Consider the following 20,603-nt stretch of genomic DNA (forward strand, 5'->3'; position numbering starts at 1 on the left):
AAAATAATGCTCATAAAATGAAATAAACCTCCATGGAAGGAGGCTGTGTGTAGTCTGATCCCTGCAATGGAGAATATGTGAAAATAAGAGGCACGAAATAGTTTACTTGCTTGACACAAGCATCTACCAACAAGTTTAAAGCTTGAACAACTGAGGAGTCGGCTCCTGGCCTGTATTGCTCATGGTTTGCACAACGGTTGGTTATCCTCAAGCTGGCAAAAACAACAAAAAAGAAAGCGAGGAAATGATTTCCATCAGCAGCTGTAATGCAGATTGCCGCAGTAATACGCTCTCCAACACTTTTCATCCACTTTGCTGTTTCCTCACCCTCAAGAATCAAAACTTCCAGAATAATGAAGAAATAAGTAACTACAGGGATTGCTCCACGTACGCCCGCTGCGAGCGCGGCTGCTTGCTGCGCTGGGTTTCTGCATAACAATTAACGAGATGAACTAAGAGGACTTGTCAAAGTGAATAAAGCAGCAGCCTATGCAAACACCCCTCAGCCGCCGGCTCTGGGGTGATCGTTTGTAGGAACAGAGTTACCCATTGCAAATATTTCCTCTTGAGAGCTTACCTAAAGCAAATCCCATTCGACTACTGCTTCTGGGACACTGTTTAGCCCATCTATCAGAAACAGCGGAGCTATAGGTTTGATGATGCTTTACCGTGTTCTTCAGTTCAGCCGTTTCTCCCCATCCAGGTGTGTTTCTGGGTATTGCCCACTAGAATTCCTCGCCTGAACCTTCTCCCTGGTGTCAGCCTACCCCTGCAGAAGCTGCGTTAGCATCTGTAAGCAGTTCAGCTCTGTCAGTGGTTTTACATCTTTAATGGGATCTGCAATATCTCTAGCAGCCTTGTCAAGTTTTATAGCCCCGTTCGCAGGGATTTGGGATAGCTGACAAGGTCCAAAAGCCTATCTCAGTCTGAAAAGTGTAATCCCCAGCTCCTCTCCGATTCCTGCTCCTTTTCACCAGTCACTTTCTGTCTTCTAACCGGGTATTGGCTGCATGACCATCTGAGGAGCAGATACAGCTTAGGGCAGGGATTGCAACCCTCTGTGTCTGTACACGGTCAGATTTCCCTGGAGAACGCACAAGGAAAAGTCAATTTCTTGAGAGCAGATGCCCACTTCTGCCATCACTGCCTTCCCTCACCCTGAGAAACACAGAATCACAGGACCATTTTGGTTGGAAGAGACCCCCAAGATCATTGAGTCCAACCATAACCCACCCCTGTCCCTGCCCCATGTCCTGAGAACCTCATGTCCGTCTGTCCAACCCTCCAGGGATGGTGACTCCAGCACTGCCCTGGGCAGCCTGTTCCAATGCCCCACAGCCCTTTGGGGAAGAAATTGTTCCTAAATCCAACCTGTAGTCCACATTCTCACTACAGCCTGCTCTTGTCTTTTGGGTGGTTTCAGTCCAACACAGCCGGCCTCTTGCTTTGCTGCTGTTGCACATGTAGCTGGTTTTGTCAGAAAGCATCGCCCGAGCAAATCAACCTTGCCCAGCTGACAGAGGATGCCTGTATTCTTCATTCCTAGCAACATGATAATCCATATCTAGCTACTCTGTCGAAAGCTATATGATTAATACATATCTTGTCTTTCCATGATTAGTGTTTAAGCAGCAGCAATGGCATGCAAGGGTTTTCGCAGACTTATTTAGGAAAGATTGTCCCCATTCTTCCTTTTTTAATGTTAATAATGTAGTTAGAGTCTCAGTAGATCTGTCATAAAATACATTATCAAAGCAACCAAGATAAGCGCAGAATTATTTGCTGTTTGGAAAATCCAGACACATCACAGAAAGCAATAATAACACGAAAGAACTTTGATAAAAGTTTTAAAGAAAGCTTTTTTAGAGAGCCCCGGCAGTAATTAGAGCTCATATTGAAATAAGCTTCTTAGTGTGGGCTTAAGTTAATTTCCATTTTAGTACAAGAAATGGAGTAACGCGCTGTGACGGAACAAACTTCACTTCAAGGGAGGGTCACCAGGTATCGCTACGAGAGGTGAAATGTCCCTGGTCCCCAGGGAGCCCCACTGAGGCACCTCTTCGAAGTCATTTCTTTTCTCCCTTTCTTTTTCATATTGACCACACAAAAATAGCACCGCTGCCTTATAACATCCATGGTTCTGGAAGTCCTATCCTATCTTAATTCCATTTTAAAATTATTGCTCTAAACACACTGAGAGATTTTCTATATTCTTCTGGCAGTATTTTTACGGTAACACGTGTCACTGTGGACCAAAACCTGATTAGTACCTTCTGGTTTTTTAAATCAAATTAATAGCAAAGGACTCTTTTGGAGTAAACGAGATATAATAGAGGCTTCATAGGTTTGCCATTATACTTTACCATTGTCATGTAGACCTAGTTTCTTTTGCAGCCATTAATGAATAATGGCAATATAATAATCTCCAAAGCTCACCATTCCAGCACCAACCTCTCCTCCAGCTTAATTAATACGTCAAGATTAATTTCCCTCTCGGAAAGCAGGGACTCTTCTTTCTTTGCAGCTGGATCTGTTTCACGGGCATCAATCCTCGGCGTCCCGCCGTGCGGCTCGGCCTCGCTGCCAAGGACAGTGTGGTGGGGCACGTGGTTCTTCATCCCTTAGTGTTGAAACCAGCTCCGCTATGAAAGAAAAGCAAAAGAAAAGAAGAAGAGATGGACCCTATAGGATTGGACACTATTTGTTATCACTGCCACGGTCTCTTACTGGTCTCCACAGCACAGCATTTTGTCGTAAAATGGAGCAAAACCATGCAGACGCGCCTCAAAAACCTCAGGAAAGGTGCGAAGACGAGGAGCGCGGTGGCGCGAGGGCTCAACGCCGGGGAGGGGAAACGCTGTGATTCCCTTCTGCGATAACTCCAGCTTGTCACAAGGCCCCCTCCATGCTCAGCTGCTTATAAACACCTATCAAGACAAAAAATTCAACAGGCCATGAAGCAGCACTCGGGTGGATTAACGTTAGTCTGCCTCCCTTACGCTGCAGCATTTCAAAATTCCTTTGAAGTCTGCATATTAGGAAATCACTTTCCAAGCCACACAACTTTCAGCTTTAGATGTTTCCTAACAGTTCTGTGGTTGAGGAACAGCTGACTAATCCTTTAGGATTTAATGAGGTTAACTAACACGCACGGCTTTGCAGGGGAGCTGGAGCTGGTATTTTGGTAGCGAGCATGGAAAACAATGACAAGAAGCATTCTGTAATGAGCCCTTATGGAGTGCTGCATCACTTCTATAACTTTTGCCAAAGCTGCTTTTTCGTTCACAGAGCACAGGTTGGAGTTCTGACCTTGCTTGATTGTCACCCCCGGAGCCACCGAGCAGCAGGGACAGCGACAGCCCCACGTCCTTCTCAGAGCACCTGTGCCGAACCATGAGCTTAATCCGGTATTTACCGAACACACCAAAGTCGCACGTAACAAGTTGACAAATAAATTCATTAGGATGCAATTACTGCCATCAGAACCGAGGCTACTCAATTATTTTTAGCAAGAACATGTAATTAACTGCAGGTTCACGTCAAACGCTGCCTGATGCCGTGAATCAGGTTAGGAGGATTGGCTTGCACAGGAAAGCACAGGGGTGTTTTGGAAAGATCTGCCTGTTACAGCCCATAGAGCATAATGGCACTAAGAGGAAATAAAACTATGTAGAATATACTATATAGAATCGATATATTCTATAATATACTATATATAATATACTATATACTATACAGAATATATATGCTCATTTGTAACTCTCCCTCAGCCCACAGGAGCCTGGAAACAGTGGCCAGGGCTGTTCTGTAGAAGCAGCTTCCTCACTATCTGTTCCACTTGTGATTTATTTCATGGGAAGTTTTCTTCTTATAATGAGTGGGAAATTCAAAAATATACGTCATGCAAATAAAAAAGAATCCCTTCCAGAGCAGCAGCCAAGCAGGTGGCTGTGTAGGGACCGTATGTAAAAAGAGGGAGGAAAAAAGGAAAGCAAATCTTTCAGGATGAACTGGGTGCATAAAGCGGGAGAGCAGCGTGGGTGTGAGCAGTGTAACAGGACCTGGGAGATGTGGCACAATCGGGTGAGTTACTGAAGTTAATTTGGTTAATTGTCCGCCCCTCAGCCCGGGGCAGTGCCTGGGGAGTCTCCTGTCTCATCTGCTCGGGGTGAAGGTTTCTGCAAAGAGTCCAACCTTCCCACGTCTCATTTGCAATTGGACTTTTAACAGACCCGCGTTGCTTGGCAAATAATAAAGATCAAGTCTTTACACTGCAGTATTTAGGTTATTGCGGAGAGATTTGAATAAAGCCTGAAGAGCAGCTGATTTAAGACCCACGGTTGGGATGGCAGCACGTGCAGGAATCACAGATGGTTTGGGTTGAAGGGACCATTAAAGCTCCCCCAGTGCCACCCCTGCCATGACAGGGACATCTTCACCAGCTCAGGTTGCTCAGAGCCCCGTCCAGCCTGGCCTGGGATGTCTCCAGGGATGGTTCATCCACCACCTCTCTGGGAACCTGGGCCAGGTTGCACCCTCAGGGCCAACAATTCCTTCCTCATGTCAGCGAGCAGCGCACAGGCAGCTCCTCCAACACAAACCCTCTTTCCCAGCCCAAAGCCATCTCTGGGGAGCCCTCACGCACGGTGATGAAACGAAGGCATCTGAAGCATTACAGAAAAATGCCTCGTTGCAGCAAAACCACACAACGCTGGATTTCGTCACCTCCCTGTGACGGGACAGACCCCGCAGTGAGGCCTGGGGCTCGGTGAGGGCAGAGCTGCGTCCCGTGGCGGAGCCGTGGGGCACCCAGCCCTTCATGGGGAGGGCAGAGCCAGACGTGCCCACGGACTTCACAGCCCAGCGCCTGGGAACCGAGAGGCACCAAACCGGAGCGGGAGGCACCAAACCGGAGCGGGAGGCACCAAACAGCAGCAGGACGCACCAAACCAGAGCGGGACGTGCCAAACCAGAGCGGGAGGCACCAAACCAGAGCAGGAGGCACCAAACTGGAGCGTAAGGCACCAAACCGGAGCAAGAGGCACCAAACCGAAGTGAGAGGCACCAAACCAAAGTGAGAGGCACCAAACCAAAGTGAGAGGCACCAAACCAAAGTGAGAGGCACCAAACCAAAGTGAGAGGTCCCAAACCAGAGCAGGAGGCACCAAACTGAAGCAGGAGGCACAAAACTGGAGCAGGAGGCACCAAACCGGAGCAAGAGGCACCAAACCGGAGCAAGAGGCACCAAACCAAAGTGAGAGGCACCAAACCAAAGTGAGAGGCACCAAACCAAAGTGAGAGGCACCAAACTGAAGTGAGAGGCCCCAAACCAGAGCAGGAGGCACCAAACTGGAGCGGGAGGCACCAAACCGGAGCGGGAGGCACCAAATCGGAGCGGGAGGCACCAAACCGGAGCGGGAGGCACCAAACCGGAGCGGGAGGCACCAAACCGATGCGGGAGGCCCCAAACTGGGGCAGGAGCCCCATGCGCCGACTGGCAGGGCTGGCAGAGGCAGGAGCACCCCAGGCTCTATCCCAGCCCCGCACAGCATTTCTGCACCCGATGATTTATGCACTGCTAACTCACGTATTATACTTCCCTGCTGCATAATTCATACCTCTTTCTTTTTTTCTTTAGCAGAAGATAAAAACTTCACAACTGCTAATGTGCAAGTGTGTATTAACGCGGAGGCTGCCAGACAGAGCCTGGATTTGGAAGGAGCTCTTGAGAAAGAGCCAAAGTCCCTCCTCAGTAAGCAGATTTATACATTTTGAAAGCGATTGCCTGGTCGGTAACGGGCTCCATGCGATTCTCTGGTGTTTGCTGCTTCATCTCAGGGCCCCTGAAGAACTTGGAGCACCGCAGAAGCAGAAATAAATAAATAGATGGTTTCCTTTACGTGAGGCTGGGCTGGATGGGCCGTATTGTTCGTGTTCCACTCCCGCACAGAGCAGTAAACCGAGCACAGAAAGGAGGAGATAAGAGCGTTCATTCCCACGAGGAGCACGGATAGGATGAAAAACAAGTTTTTTAAGTCATGCTTTGTGCAAGGTTGTTTATAATGCCTGTAGCTATTTTTAAACCTGGGAAATGAAGGGCTGCAAGCTGCAGAGAGCCCTTGAGGGTAGGTGCTTTGTGTTATATATCACTGTCAGGTGAACAGGAGCGGACACACGGTACCCGGCACGGGGACATCACGACTCCATCCCTCCCCTTCCCCAGCAGGAGCCGTGGGGGTGACCCCAACCTTCACAGGGACAACGTCACTGCAAAAACCCTTCCCAAAGACATTGCTTGGGGAGAAAATCGTTGCTGGAGCTAAGGAAGGGCTGGTCCCGGGACCTGGGGATGGGGAGTGTGTGGGAAATGGGAAACGTGGAGACGCTCGGGCTCCTTCAGCAGGTGGAGGGGGGCAGGACAGACAGACAGCCTCTGCCCACCTCCCACCCCATCACCGGCGCTCGTTAACACCGGGATGCTGCCAGCAGCTGTTTTGAACAGTCTGTGACATGGGGAAAGTGAGAAATCAATTTCCAGAGCCAGAATTTCTCTCTCCAGGGTTATGGAGAGATTTGAGGCCAGCCAGGCTCGTGCTGCAGGACATCCCTGCGGTGGCTCGGCCGAGCCGTACCTCTGCAGAGAGCCTCCCACGGCCCCTGCGAGCGCGATCCCCGCCACCAAAAACCACAGAATCACTTCTGTTGAAAGAGATCTCCAAGCTCATCGAGTCCAACCATTCCCCCACATCCCCATCCCTGAGAACCTCGTGTCCGTCTGTCCAACTCTGCAGGGATGGTGACTCCAGCACTGCCCTGGGCAGCCTGTTCCAATGCCCCACAGCCCTTTCCAGGAAGAAGTTTTTCCTAATCTCCCATCTAAACCCAACCCAATTTAACTGCAGCACTTTGCCATGGCACAGCTCAGCTCCGCACAGCTCAGTCCTGGCTCACCTGGGGATCTGCTGTGTCGTTTCCTGGCGGTTTGATACGTGTTCATCAAACCGAAAGGGATTAAAAGAGAAATGAATCATAAATACCCTAAATGAGTTGGATCTATAACCGCTTCCCTGGTACCACTAGCGCACTGTCAATATATATAACATTATTTAAATAATAAGTTAACAACTTTTGCCTGTAAACCAAAATCTTATTGAAATCTATGCTGATTACAAGGCAAACATCTTTGTTCTAATTATCTTAATTACAGGCTTTTAATGGGAAGAAGTTGTAGAAATAAAAACAGACGTAAGTGACAGCTTATAATGGTGATAGCCGCACCTGCTGGCACTTCTGCTGTGTTGTCAGGGTAATTAATGCACTGACTCCTGTTGAAGGCGAGCAGAGCAGAGGGTTTGCAGGCAGGTTGGCCGAGGAACGTTGTACGCACACGACTGTCGCGTGAAGCGATGGTGGCAGCTTGGCCAAGCTCAGCATCCCTGTTTATACAGTGCAAGACCTGGAGATTTGTGGCAGCGAGCAGAGAGCAGCTGCTTTGCAGGGACGTGTGCTGGTGTGATTCGCTGGGTAACGTGGCACACGGAGTCACAGAATCATTTCTGTTGGAAGAGATCTTCAAGGTCATGGAGTCCAACCATTACCCCTACCCTGTCACTGCCCCATGTCCTGAGAACCTCATGTCCGTCTGTCCAACCCTCCAGGGATGGTGACTCCAGCACTGCCCTGGGCAGCCTGTTCCAATGCCCCACAGCCCTTTGGGGAAGAAATTGTTCCCCAGATCCAACCTCAACCTCCCCTGGGCAACTTGAGTCCATTTCCTCTGGTCTTATCAAACACTGATGTCTCCATAGCTGGTGCTCTCCTTGCTCAGCCCGGCTATTTCTGCCGCCCTCCACGCTCCCCCCGGCAAACACCTCGGATGGTGTCAGATCTGGTGCCCACCGATCCTGAGCAAGACAGGCCAGATCAGTGCTGTGGCATAATTAGTTAATTAATTCCTCATCATTTTGTCCTACCTGGCAGGAGCGCTGAGGCCAGCGCTACAGCCCCGTGTGGGGTTTGCCATGGGGCAGCTTGCAGGGAGCCCTGTCTGCGGTCCCTGCTCTGCCAGGGCCTCGATGAGGCAGAGGGGTCCCCAGCCATGGGTTTCAACCTCTCACCTCCCCACAGGGACATGGAGCTCGGTCCCCGGGTGCTGGGACGCTGGGCAGCGCCATTGCCGAGCAGAGGGACCGGAGCAGGTCTCTGCTCCCAGCTGACAGGCAGCAGTTCCCTCTTCTGCAAAGAAACACAGAGAAGGAGAATTAATTTCCATTTGCTCTGGTTCAGCACCAGCAATTGCATTGAACCTTTCGGGCTCCCGGCTCCACTCCCATTGCCTGTGCCTGACAGACTAATGAATTTCCTTTGATTACTTGTCTGCGCTGTGCCTGCTACCTTCATTTTATTCTCATTTTAGCTCCTTATCGTTCTTCACACTCTCTTAACTTCAGCCTGTGAATGGCTTCATCCTCTCTAAGTGAGGCTGTGCTGCCTCTCAGGCTCCTTATCATCTCTGAGAGCACAGAAAGTAATTCACCTACTTTGTCCTATTGCTGGATGCCACGCAGCCCTCTCAGAGAGATGGGATTGAGCTCACTGGAGAATAATACCTGGCTGATGAGTGGGTAGAAAAAGCCCTGGCAATGGAGGGCTGATGCCTGCTGGCCTTCCTCGCTGCATCCTCATCCTCATCCGCTCCATCCTCGGGGCTCCCGCACCAGGGCACGGTGGGTGGGTGGGAGAGTCGTGACATTCACTGCATGGGGATCTTCTTTTCCAGCGCTGTCCTGGTCCACTTTTTAAGTTTAGTCTGGAATTACCAAAGGAACTTTTTAATTTTAATTCAGAAAATCCCAGCGCTACCTGTTTATGCTCAGCTGAAGAGGGACATTGTTTTCCTGGTGAGGTATTTGGGCAGTGCCTGAAATCAAACATGCAGAAGGCTACGTCTATTGTTAAAAACAAAACCAATCAACCAACCAGAAAACAAACCCAAACCCCACTGTGTGGAAACAAATGCAGCAATAACACTCACGGCCTAGGGAGCCACAGATTTTGTCCTTAAGATGAATATTACAAACCTTTCAGGAGGTTCCCACCGTTCATTTATCAATGTCACATCCTAGGAAAGAGCTTCTCAGCACTTTTCCTCAAGCTCTTTAACTGTTGCCGGCAGCAGGAGCAGGGCCAGGGCTGGGACACCAGCAGTCGGCACCCGCCTGCATTGGGCCATCGTGCCCATGGACCATGTGCTGGTGCCAGCAAGGAGGAGCAATCTGGGCTTTGTTTCTCTTTTCTATCCATCTGGACATACGGATACAGGACATTTTTGGAGGCCCTGAAGAGGAAAAGCGCATCCCTTTGAATTCCGAAACCAGCAGCATCTCTAAGAATGGAGAGGGACGCTGAGCGACATGAGGAGTTCAGCACCTTTTCTCACTCCGCAGCATTCTTGAAATTTAAAAAGTCAAATACCATGCAGAATGGAGGAGAAGGGGAGCAGCCAGTCACGCTGAGGACATTTGGAGGAGTGTGCTATTATATAAAGCAAGGCAGGGAAAGGTTAGCAAATACCACTCCTTCCCTGGGGAGCCCTTCTCTTGCAGGAGTCATTAGTGCACTGGCAGGATAACAGATCCTCTCTGCTAATTCTCTAGGTCGTAAGCAAATTAAGACAGAAAAGCCGATCCGCTATCAATCTACATTAGGCACGGCTGACCAGCTCACCTGCCTGGTAGTCGCTTTTTCACAGAAAGGTTAGGACTGGAAATATCAAAGTCGTGTCCTTAAGCCGAGCAGGGCTTCTCAGCTCAGCTGGGCAAAGGAGGTGCCAGGGCTGCAGGGTCCGGCTTTGAGAAGGGGTCTCTCTGACAAAGCCCACAGCTCCTGCTTAGTTCCAAAATGCGTTGCTGGCTCACACTGGTACAGCTCGTGATTTGGAAAAGGACAGAGCAGGAAAATGTCATTCACGGGACGGCAGAAGCTCCGTCCTTGGGCAGGAGCGGCAGAGGGAGGGCGCTGGGGAGGCAGAGGCTCCCCTGGGAGCAGCTGGGTCTCTCCCAGCGTGGGCGCAAAGCGCTTTTAATAACCTAAAACATAAACTGCTCGGTGAGATTAAAGCAACCCACTCCCGGGGAGGATTAAACGCAGGTCTGGGGGCCCGGTGGGGAGGAGGCGCTGGAGAAGCCTCGTGCCGGTGCTTCGCTGCACAGCTGCTTTCGCGAGAAGACGCGTTCCCTTCCAACCTTGGGCTCCACGATCCATCTCGTGTTGAAGCCGTGGCGGGACAGCGAACCTCACGGAGCCGACTTCAAACAGAAACGCTGCCTGCGAAACCTCCAGAGTCACATTTGCAGCGAACAAAACCCCCCGCCCGCACACAACACGGCGTTTCAAATCCTGCCTTTAATCTCAGGTCCCGGTAACAACCTTCTCCCCATCCAATTACTTGTCTTACAATTGACATCGCAATATTAAATTCCTGAGAACTAAAGCGCTTTGAAAATATAACCTACTTTAAAGCAGACAAGATTTATAGTGGAGGTATTTACTTTCTAGTCCTTGGCGCTATCAAAGTCGCTGATGCCTGATCAGCAGCCCCCCAAATGAGGTCTCGGAACACGTGTGGTCTGGTTGGTGTTTGCCTGGCACCGTTTGCAGGCGGCAGCCCCAGCAGAACGGGGCACGAGGCTTCGGTGTTGGGTTTGGCTGGACTGTGATTTTGGTGCTTGTGAGCAGCAGGTGAATGGCAGAAAATGCCTTTGCTGGTGCAGGAAAAAGAGGTTGATCGGCCATCCCGATCACAGCAAGAGCTGCAGAGAGACGACAGAGAAGGGAACAGAGCTGGGGAAGGGCACAAGTGTGATGGGAGCGGCTGAGGGACCTGGGGGGTTCAGCTGGAGAACAGGAGCTGAGGGGAGACCTTCTGATCTCTGAACTGCCTGAAAGGAGCTTGGAGCCAGGGGGGTCGGGCTCTGCTCCCCAGGAACAAGCGCCAGGAGCAGAGGAAACGGCCTCAAGTTGCACCAGGGGAGGTTGAGGTTGGATCTGGGGAACAATTTCTTCCCCAAAGGGCTGTGGGGCATTGGAACAGGCTGCCCAGGGCAGTGCTGGAGTCACCATCCCTGGAGGGTTGGACAGACGGACATGAGGTTCTCAGGACATGGGGCAGTGCCGGGGGTGGGGGAGCAGGTGGACTCTGTGATCTTGAGGGTCTCTTTCAACCAAAGCGATGTTGTGATTCTGTGACAGCCAAACACTGGGGCGCGGGTACAATCAGTTTGGTCAAACCATCTGAAAGTAAAGAACCACCAGCCATACGTTAGAGAAAAGCTGCCATAGCGGGACAACTGGCCAGCACCTCTCGCCACACAGTGACCTGGCCCAGAGGGTTCCCCCTGTGCCAACCCCACCCAGCAGTGACATCCAGCCCCATCTACTTCTCTGGTAACACCAGAGTGGGTCCTGAGCCCCATCACTGTGTCCCATATGGCTGTTGGTCCCGGTTGACTCTGTGTGTGCCCTTGACGCCCCTCTCCCGCTGTCACCACTGTCACCCGCAGCCACCAAGGCTGCTGCATGCGGCTTCAGCTCGTTACTACACAGCTGTAGCAGCCACGAGCAGCTCCAACGTAAAATGGGAAAACCTTTCCAGCAGCGCAGGCAGCAATTCTCAAGGCAGGCAGGCAGGCAGGGGTACTCATGGTACACATTTCTGCCTGGCCTCATCTCTAATCATAAATTTCTGCTCTAACCTAAATGGAGAGGCATTAACTTTCGCTCCTGAAACAAGGTGCAATTAGTTGGGCATAAAAGAACACTGAAGTGATGCTAATTACCCTCTAAAAGATGAATAGAATTGAGTCAGAGAAGCAGAAAATTACCTTTGTGGGAAAACAGCTTCAGAGTTTAAACGGAACCAGCGGCAGTGGCTGGATGGGCACTGCAAGGTTCAGTGCCGCTTCTCCTCCTCTTCCTCCTCCCTGGTTCCAGCTGTGCCACGAGCCCCCACATCAGCCAGGCAGGACCCTGGGTACCGCAGCAGGGTCTGCATCCCACCCGTGTCACCCTATGTCCATTGGCTGGGGTCTGCATGCCACCACATCACCCTACATCCATTGGCTGGGGTCTGCATCCCACCATGTCACCCTATGTCCATTGGCTGGGGTCTGCATGCCACCACGTCACCCTATGTCCATCGGCTGGGTTCTGCATGCCACCACATCACTCTATGTCCATTGGCTTGGGTCTGCATGCCACCACATTACCCTATGTCCATTGGCTTGGGTCTGCATCCCACCACATCACCCTGCGGCCACCAGCTGGGCCACGAGCACCCGCTGGCGCTGCCCTGGCACGAGGATGGAGGATGAAGGATGCTCTGCAGCTGCTGCTGTGTCAGCTCAACCCCCACGGCGAAGAACTTGTCTTTTAACACCAGCTTGCAAGCACCTTGGCTATCCCATTATGTTTATCCCTGGAAACCCTCCAGGTTTTTAATTAGCCCTTCCCATTTAGCAGTATTCAAGGAATCTATCGTGCTATTTTCACATCCATCCCGCGGGCTCCTCCGCGCTGCCCCGCAGCACTTTGCTGATCGGTAATTGCTTCTGATAACAGCGCATAATTCATCACCGACAAACTCTCCTCCCAGCGTGCTCCGAGATGGGCAGCAGCTCTGCGGATGGGCCAAACCCCCGTTATTTGCCTTCCTGCAAAGCTGTGGCTCCTCCAGAGCATCACACCAATCCCCAAGCCCCATCCCCACACCCGGGGGGTTTGCCAAGGTGCTGCCCTGTGCTATTGGGTGGTGACACACGGTGGTGACAGCACTGACGCAACAAACTGGGCTCTGCCCCAGCTTCACTCTCCTGCAGCCACAAGGAATTCTGTCCGTACGCAGCGTGCCAGCCGCTCGAGTCCGGGCCACATTCTGGCTTTAAATCTTCAGGTTTGCTCCGCGGTTGCGTGTGCCCAAAGCAACCGAGGGCTGGAACCCAAACAGCACAGCTGCAGGGCTTTACGTGAGCGACACGTGCAGCAGTGACATGCCGCAGACAGACGGTGACAGCCCCCTGTGCTGGAGCTCGCTGTGACTTTCAGGGCTGAGCAGCCAAGGTGAGGCGATGCTTGTGCCCTTCAGACCACAGGAGCGGGGCTCCCGCCTGCACCCAGCGCTGCCGGGGCTCCGGTGCTCAGCCCAGACCTCCCCACTTCATCCCACTCAGGACTGGGTTTCCCCAAGAAAGAGCTGGGGTTTGTGGGGGGTTTTATCCATCGCAAAACCACCTGCATCCGAGACCTCACGGAGCTTCAAGCCCATCTGTTCCACGCAGGCAGGCAGCACGTGGTACCGTGTAGCTCCAGGGACTTCTAATAGTAATTAACAATCTGTTCTGCTCAAATCTCGGTGGTGAGGACTCGGGGAAGCCGTTTGCTGGGCTCTGGAGCGAGGCACCCACGGGGACGGCTCCGACACAGCTGCAAACGCTCCCAGAGCAGCGAGGGGGCCGGCTGACACCTCCTGCTCCGGTTCATACATATAAAACCTTCATCTTCCCATCAAAGCTACTCCCGGGTTTACACTTACGGGAAAATCTCACGGAATACGTTGTGGGAAATAAAGATTTTAAAAGGCAATTTGAAAAGCAGTCCGGGAGGCCTCCAGGTACCGCTGCCGCCTGTTCTCCCTGCTGCGCAGGACTCGCTGTACCTGCAGCACAGGCTGGTTGTTCCAGCCCGGATTTGAACACACTTTCCATTTACAAGATGCATTATTTACCAGCTTGACATGCAGCTAATTTAAAAACAAGATTTATCAGCAAAAAAAGTAGCACTTGCTGTGGCGGCTTCCAATGAGTGCAGTAAAGTGCTTTGCTGGGCTCGTGCTGAGTCTGCAGATTCCCACCCCATCCATCACCCAAGGGCGGCCCTGGCCCCGTAGGCACTGGACTCGGTGCTTCTCGGCCCCTTCCAGCCCCAGGGGTCTCCACTCACCGGGACATGGCCCATGTTGGACTCATGATTCCAACAGCCAAACAAGGAGGCTCATGCCAAGGGAATGACCTTCCTGGCATCACAGCAAGTTCCGAGCCAGCAAAGAGCCCGGATCACACAATCAAACCCTCCTTGGGCAGAGGGGGGATGAGCCCAAGGGAACATCAGCCCGTCCTGCTCCAAAGCAGGGGAGCAGCTCGTAACGCACGGGAGCTGCAGCTGGGGCTCCCACGGGGAATTTGGGGGGCAGCGCGAGGTGGTCTCTGTGTGGTCACCTCGAGGAGACGCCAAGGAAAGGGATGAGCATTCGCCATGCTGTTACCTGACACGGGAGGGTGTTACAGGACGATACAGGCACAAATCCTGCACCCCAGCAGTACCCCGAACGATGCCGGAGGAGCCGCACGGGCGCCAAGGGATTTTTAGACAAGCCGTGGGAAGCGTCAGTCGCTGCGCAAAGGTGCGGCTGTTCACAGAGCCAGGTGTAACCGGAGCTCATCAGCACATCAATGCCCACCCTGGAAACGGGATATCGGCTCTCGCAGGACCAGTGTCCGCTCCCAACGCGTTCCCTTCCTGGCCGGTGTCCACCAACCCACTCCAGGGACCCGTCGGGCTGTTAATCAGCAGGGTGGGTGTCAGAGGATGGACCAGACTCTGTTCAGTGGTGCCCAACACCAGGGTGAGGGGCAACGGGCACAGACTGAAACACAGGAGGCTCCATCTGAACATGAGCAGAAACTTGTTTGCTGGGAGGTGCTGGAGCCTGGCCCAGGCTGCCCAGAGCGGGTGTGGAGTCTCCTTCTCTGAGACATTTGAACCCTCTGGACCCACCTGTGTGATCTGCTCTGGTGACCCCGCATGAGCAGGGCTGGGCTGGGGATCTGCAGAGCTCCTGCAACCCCAATCACAAACCTGAGCGTGGCCGGGACCTTTCGAACGCAGCAGCAGAGCCACGGACACAGGGGTGAAGGACACCTGTGCCTGGCTGAAGAAACAGCTGAGGGTCCCGTTGCCGCCTGACACCCCCGCGCCGCCGCTCCCGGACACGTGGCCCCGCACACGCTGCTCCTGGCACCGCTGCCCCTCCTCTGCAGCCGGAGCAGGAACAGCCTGTAAACAAAGATAAATATTTAATGTTCAAAAAGAGAGAGTTTGTGGTGACCCAGATTTCTTTCCCCCAGACACCCCACTGGGCCCATAGGGACTGAGTGGGGTAGGAACACAGCCACGGACACGTGTGACCCCCCCAGCGCTCAGAGCAGCCCCCAACCCACATAAGCCAGGACAGCACATTTCCCCGTCCTCTCGGGGCTCCCCTCTCAGGCAGCTCCACAGGAGCCATAGAATCATTTTGGTTGGAAAAGCCCCTCAAGATCATTGAGTCCAACCATTCCCCCACCCCTGGCACTGCCCCATGTCCTGAGAACCTCATCTCCATCTGTTCAACCCCAGGAGCACCCACCAGCACCGCAGCACCGGCAGGACCAAGGGTGCTGCTCTGCTGCTCCGCACGCCGCAGTCACGTCCTCCACAGGCAGCGCTGCCTTATCAATAATAAAAGGCAATTTCCCCAGACAGAGCCGGGAGATTACGCAGCCCTTTGCGCTCCTCATCTGCCGCTGACAGGATGGGAAGAACTTTAATAAGCCGCGATTTGACAGTAACGCAAAACAACAACAGCATTAAGGGAAGAATAATGGCAAAGGCAGCTGTCAAAAACCTCATGTTCTCTAACCAGGAGAAAGAAATCAAAGCTGTCAGGTCCCAAGAGAGGAGCGAAGGGCAGCGGGAAGGGAGGGCAGGCAGGTACCACGGGAGCTCAGCGCTGGGACGGGGAGGACACCGGAACCACCGTGGCACCAGCCCAGCGGAGACCCCGGTGTCACCGCAGCGGGGTCAGCAATGTCCCAGCTCCCGGGGAGGAGAAGCACCGCGAGCAGCAGGTGTGGGGACAGCAGGACACGGTGCTGTGTCCCCGGGCTGCACCGCGCACGGGGAGCAGTGACCGCAGCCCCACGGCCCCGGCTGGCTGCGGAGCGGGATGGAGACGGGCCAGCTGCTCCTGCGTCAGCCTCCCTGCAAACGGGCAGAGGACGTCTGATAGCGCTGAGAGATGGAGAAATGAAAGGGATCCAGAGCTGGGCTGCGGAAGGCTGGGGCCAGGAGCTCGCACAAGGATTTGGGCAGCACTGACCCCATGGGGACAGCACTGCTGACACTGGGGGAGAGGGGACACATCTCAGCAGCAGCACCTGGACCTTGGCGAGGCTACGAGAGCCGAACAGGACACAGCAACAACTCCAGAGCCCCCTCTCCCCCCAACCACAGCAGATGCACCACTGTTAATAACACCTGAGCTCAGCTCAAGCCAGTTTGACCTGCCCAGGTGAGGCTGGCAGCGCAATCTTCCCTTTAACGAGGTCATGGGATTTATGGACCCTCACACATCCCCCACGCGTAATTTGAGCCCGTGCTCAGTAATTCAAGTTTGCTCACAAAAGTTCGAATTCCATCAGTGCCGCTGCTGGGGAGGAGCCTGCCCAGCAGAGCCAGAGCTCCTGGATCCTCACGGGGGAGCCGAGCGGCATCGCCGCCGTCCATGGGGATGCTGGTGCAGTTCAGGGCAGGCGAGAGCTCGTTGAGAGTCTGTTGTACCTCGATACGTATAACAAATAAAAACAAAGATGAGAGAGACGCCTCAGTGAAGACCAGATCCCCTTTTGAATGTGGGCTGCGCTTTATGAACCACATTAGTACGAGAAACACAGCAGCACAACTCCGAGCCCCTGGATAAGGGCTGGATGTGGCCCTGCTGGCTGTTTTCATGCACTCTGCCAAGTGAAAGATTCCCAGCAACCAGCTTCTGTGGTACAAATCACAGCATCATTTTGCTTGGAAAAGCCTCTCGAGATCATTGGGTCCAAGTGTTCCCCCACCCCTGTCCCTGCCCCATGTCCTGAGAACCTCATGTCCGTCTGTCCAGCCCTCCAGGGATGGTGACTCCAGCACTGCCCTGGGCAGCCTGTTCCAATGCCCCACAGCCCTTTGGGGAAGAAATTGTTCCTAAATCCAACCTCAACCTCCCCTGGCGCAACTTGAGGCCGTTTCCTCTGCTCCTGGCGCTTGTTCCTGGGGAGCAGAGCCCGACCCCCCCTGGCTCCAAGCTCCTTTCAGGCAGTTCAGAGATCAGAAGGTCTCCCCTCAGCTCCTGTTCTCTGTGCACAAAACCATGCAAACCCCCTGGCCCCTCTGGAGCCAGGTCCCTGCAGAGGTGACTCTGCTCTGCAGGACAGACGGACACTCCTCTCTCGCAGGCTGGATGCTCCTGCTTCCTCCAGCTGCAGTTTAGCATAAGTCACCGCGGGGCCACGACACTCGTTACACAACCTGCTCATTAATATTGCAGCAGCTGGCAAGGTCGGGCGTTGGGCAGCCAGACTGGCCAGGCAGGTGCTGCGTTTTGGGAGCAGCGGAGGGAAAACCGCTCCATAAAATCACGGCTGCAGCCTGAACACGGCGAGGGAACCGCAGACCTCTGGTGCTGCTCCTGCAGGCAATGAGAACACAGGAGGAAAAACACCAAGTAGAAAAGCAACATCCCGCTCAGGACACCCAGAACCTCTCACCGTCAGATGAGCATCCCGAGGATGAACGGCCCTGACGGGCTCTCCAAAGCTGCTCCAGATCCAGCGGTGTCGGAGCATCCAAGGGTCTGGACCTGCCCCCCACCCTAAAGCCGGTCAATAAAAACCAGTGAAGGGTTGGATAATGTGTGCGCCTGGAAAGACAAACAAACAGGGCTTAATGAAACCTTAATTTTAAAAATATGGTTTTTAATTTAAATGCAAATTGGGCGCTGTGTTATCTGCAGGTCACTTGCACTGACACACTGCTTAATTAGCAGGGATGGGACTCAGGAAGCGAAGGCAGTTAATGGCTGGTCCTTTCCTGGGCGTTTGTTTTAAGTTAATTAACATTTTTCGGAAAGGGATCCATCCTGCCCTGCAGAACGGCTCCTCTGTGCTCAGCCAGCCCTTTCCCAAGCCAAGCGCGCTGCCAGGGACGCTCTCAGCAGGCTATTAGCTATTAATCGAGTAGGGCACATTTATTTCTGCATCCTGAAATCCCCTTTGGCGAGTCACAAATCACAGCCCCACCGTTCGATAGATGCGCCTGCAACATCCAGCGTCAGGCAAAAAGGTATCAACAATAAATCTGAGCGAGGACGTGGGAGATTTTTCTAACCGCCGGGGTGAATTACATATATAAGTCTTCAGAAGAGACATTAAACCTAATGTGAAATTGAACCTTCAAAGTGATGAGCGGAGCAGTTATCCCCGGTGTTACACACAAGTTATGCGCAAGAGGATCTCATTTAGGGAAAATCTGCCTTTGCCAAGAGAGATGAGCTGGAATCCAGAGCCGCGATCTGTGCGTCAGAGCTCCGGGGATGGAGCTTTAACCCTTCCCTGGGTCCAGCTCTGCCTTGTGCCGCTGTTACCCAGCGCACGTGGACCCTGGGCACGGAGCAGGACCCAAAACGCTGCTGGTGCTGAACCGCATCTGGGAGATGTGAAGGGTGGGACATGCAGGAGGTGGGAATGGGGGGACAGTGCCAGCCCGATGGCCGCAGCGCTGCCCGCATGCACCAAACAGGAGCAGCACCAGGATCCTGCTCTGGGACAGGAAGGTTCTTCCACCCTGTTTAGAGGGTGGGAGAGTTGGGGTGTTCAGCTCCAGGGAGACCTTATTGCGGCCTTTCTGTACTTAAAATGGGCTGAGAAGAAAGATGGGGACAGACTTTTGAGTAGGGGCTGTTGCGATAACACAAGGAGTGATGGTTTGAAACTAAAGGAGGGAGATTCAGGCTGGACATGAGGAAGGAATTGTTGGCCCTGAGGGTGGTGAGAGCCTGGCCCAGGTTCCCGGAGAGGTGGTGGATGAACCATCCCTGGAGACATCCCAGGCCAGGCTGGACGGGGCTCTGAGCAACCTGAGCTGGTGAAGATGTCCCTGCTCATGGCAGGGGTGGGACGGGTGAGTTGTGAAGATCCCTCCAACCCAAACCATCTGTGATTCTACGGTTCCCCTCTGCGGGATGAAGCAGCTGTCACCTCACAAGATAAACCCTGATTGAAACATTATCAGCACAAAGTGGCCGCAGAGCAGGATGGACCCCGCAGCAGCGGCGGGTCCCCAGCACACGGCCGAGCGCAGCAGCCGCCAGGGCCTGTCAATAACCGCTCACAGTTTAATCAGCGTATGTCCCTCCAGAGAGCAAATCGATCGCATCTCATTGGGAGAAAATGAGATAAACAGCAGCCCTAATAGCGCTCCATTTCCCTGCAAATAGGAACTCCAGTGCGGGCCGGCTGCCCAGGCACAGCAAGAAAAGGCCCTTGGTTAAGGACACGCTCCCAGGTTGTCCCTTCTCTACCCTTTTTCTGTGTTTCATCCCATTTCCCATCCTGATGGGATGAGAATGGGCGGTGGGAGCCCAAGGTCCGGCTCTCAGGGGCTGTTCCCCTCCTCTCCCAGTACCTGGTGGGTACCAGCTCCCCCTCCGCATCCCCATCACGCAGGAGGACACACAACAGGACCCGACCACCACCTCTGCTCACCTGGGGACCCGCAGACAAGAGTCACAGTGTGTTCAGGTGCTCAGCGCTGCCCGTCCCTGCCCGGGGGACCTGGCGATCCCTCGTCACCGACGTCTGGCTGTGGGTGAGGTGACCCAGCACCCTCCGCTGCTTTTCCATCAGCTACTTCAGCGCAAAAGCCATAAAAATTAGGATTTAGTTTATTTAGTCCCTATAGTGTCTGCCCACAATAGTTTCATTCTGAAAAAGGGTCCTGTGTCTCTTCAGTTTCCTATGGAGTTCGGGGAGGGCTCAGCACGGCTGCCCAGGCACCGGAGCCCAAGCCCCACCAAGGCTGGGCCTCCCACAGACCCAGGGACCCTCATCTCTTCCCATCTCCGCTGTTTCCTTATTCCCTTGCTAAGCACATACCCTGAAGGACTCGAAACGCCAGGCTCGATTTGGCAGGAGGGAAGGTGGTTTAATGAAGTATCCAGTATCTCAAACCACCGAAGGATTAAAGCAAGGCATGGATAGGAACTTCTGTGAAAACTCAGTCATTAGTGAAGCCCGAGGGTAGATGCAATTGTTTTCTGTTTTTTCCTCCCTTTGATGACCCAGTTTTTTAATCTCATCAGCACCAGGCTTCAGTGTTAATTTTTAAATATGCTTGGGTAACTGAGAACATTAACTATTCATGATCTTATCTTCAATAGCTGCTGGTTCTCTGACACCATGCCAGGGTTGAGCTGCACATAACGAACCAGGGAGAGCTGACCTTACCAGGGAAGGCGAGAGCTGGTTTTTCCTGTGCGTCTTGTTGAAACCATCCCAGGACGGCGTGGGGTTTCACCACCCTCGTGCTCCTGGGTAAATCAAGGCTTGTGGGGCAGGCTCATCTCATCGAGGCCAACCCCCTGCGATTGTGGTGGCTTGAGAATATGTAAGAACACACACAAAAAAGGTGGGAGTTGGGGATGCTGTGGACACTCCAAGTGCCTTTTTTCCCCTGGGAAAACGCACCAG

General features: G+C 53.2%; 1 long non-coding RNA gene across 2 annotated transcripts; it reads right to left on the minus strand.

The window, feature by feature from the left end:
• Positions 1-1,360: 1,360 nt before the first annotated feature.
• LOC139829588 (uncharacterized) lies at positions 1,361-16,218 on the minus strand. Of its 2 annotated transcripts, none has more exons than XR_011742122.1 (4): positions 15,461-16,218; positions 14,911-15,108; positions 8,610-8,809; positions 1,361-2,642 (listed from the first exon to the last, which is right to left on the minus strand). It is a non-coding gene; the product is annotated as an uncharacterized lncRNA (long non-coding RNA). The 2 variants fall into 2 exon arrangements; XR_011742123.1 differs by lacking the exon at positions 1,361-2,642 and adding an exon at positions 8,098-8,235.
• Between the last annotated feature and the right edge of the window lie 4,385 nt (positions 16,219-20,603).

This window comes from Patagioenas fasciata, chromosome 21, assembly GCF_037038585.1.
Source record: "Patagioenas fasciata isolate bPatFas1 chromosome 21, bPatFas1.hap1, whole genome shotgun sequence".
NCBI lineage: Eukaryota > Metazoa > Chordata > Aves > Columbiformes > Columbidae > Patagioenas > Patagioenas fasciata.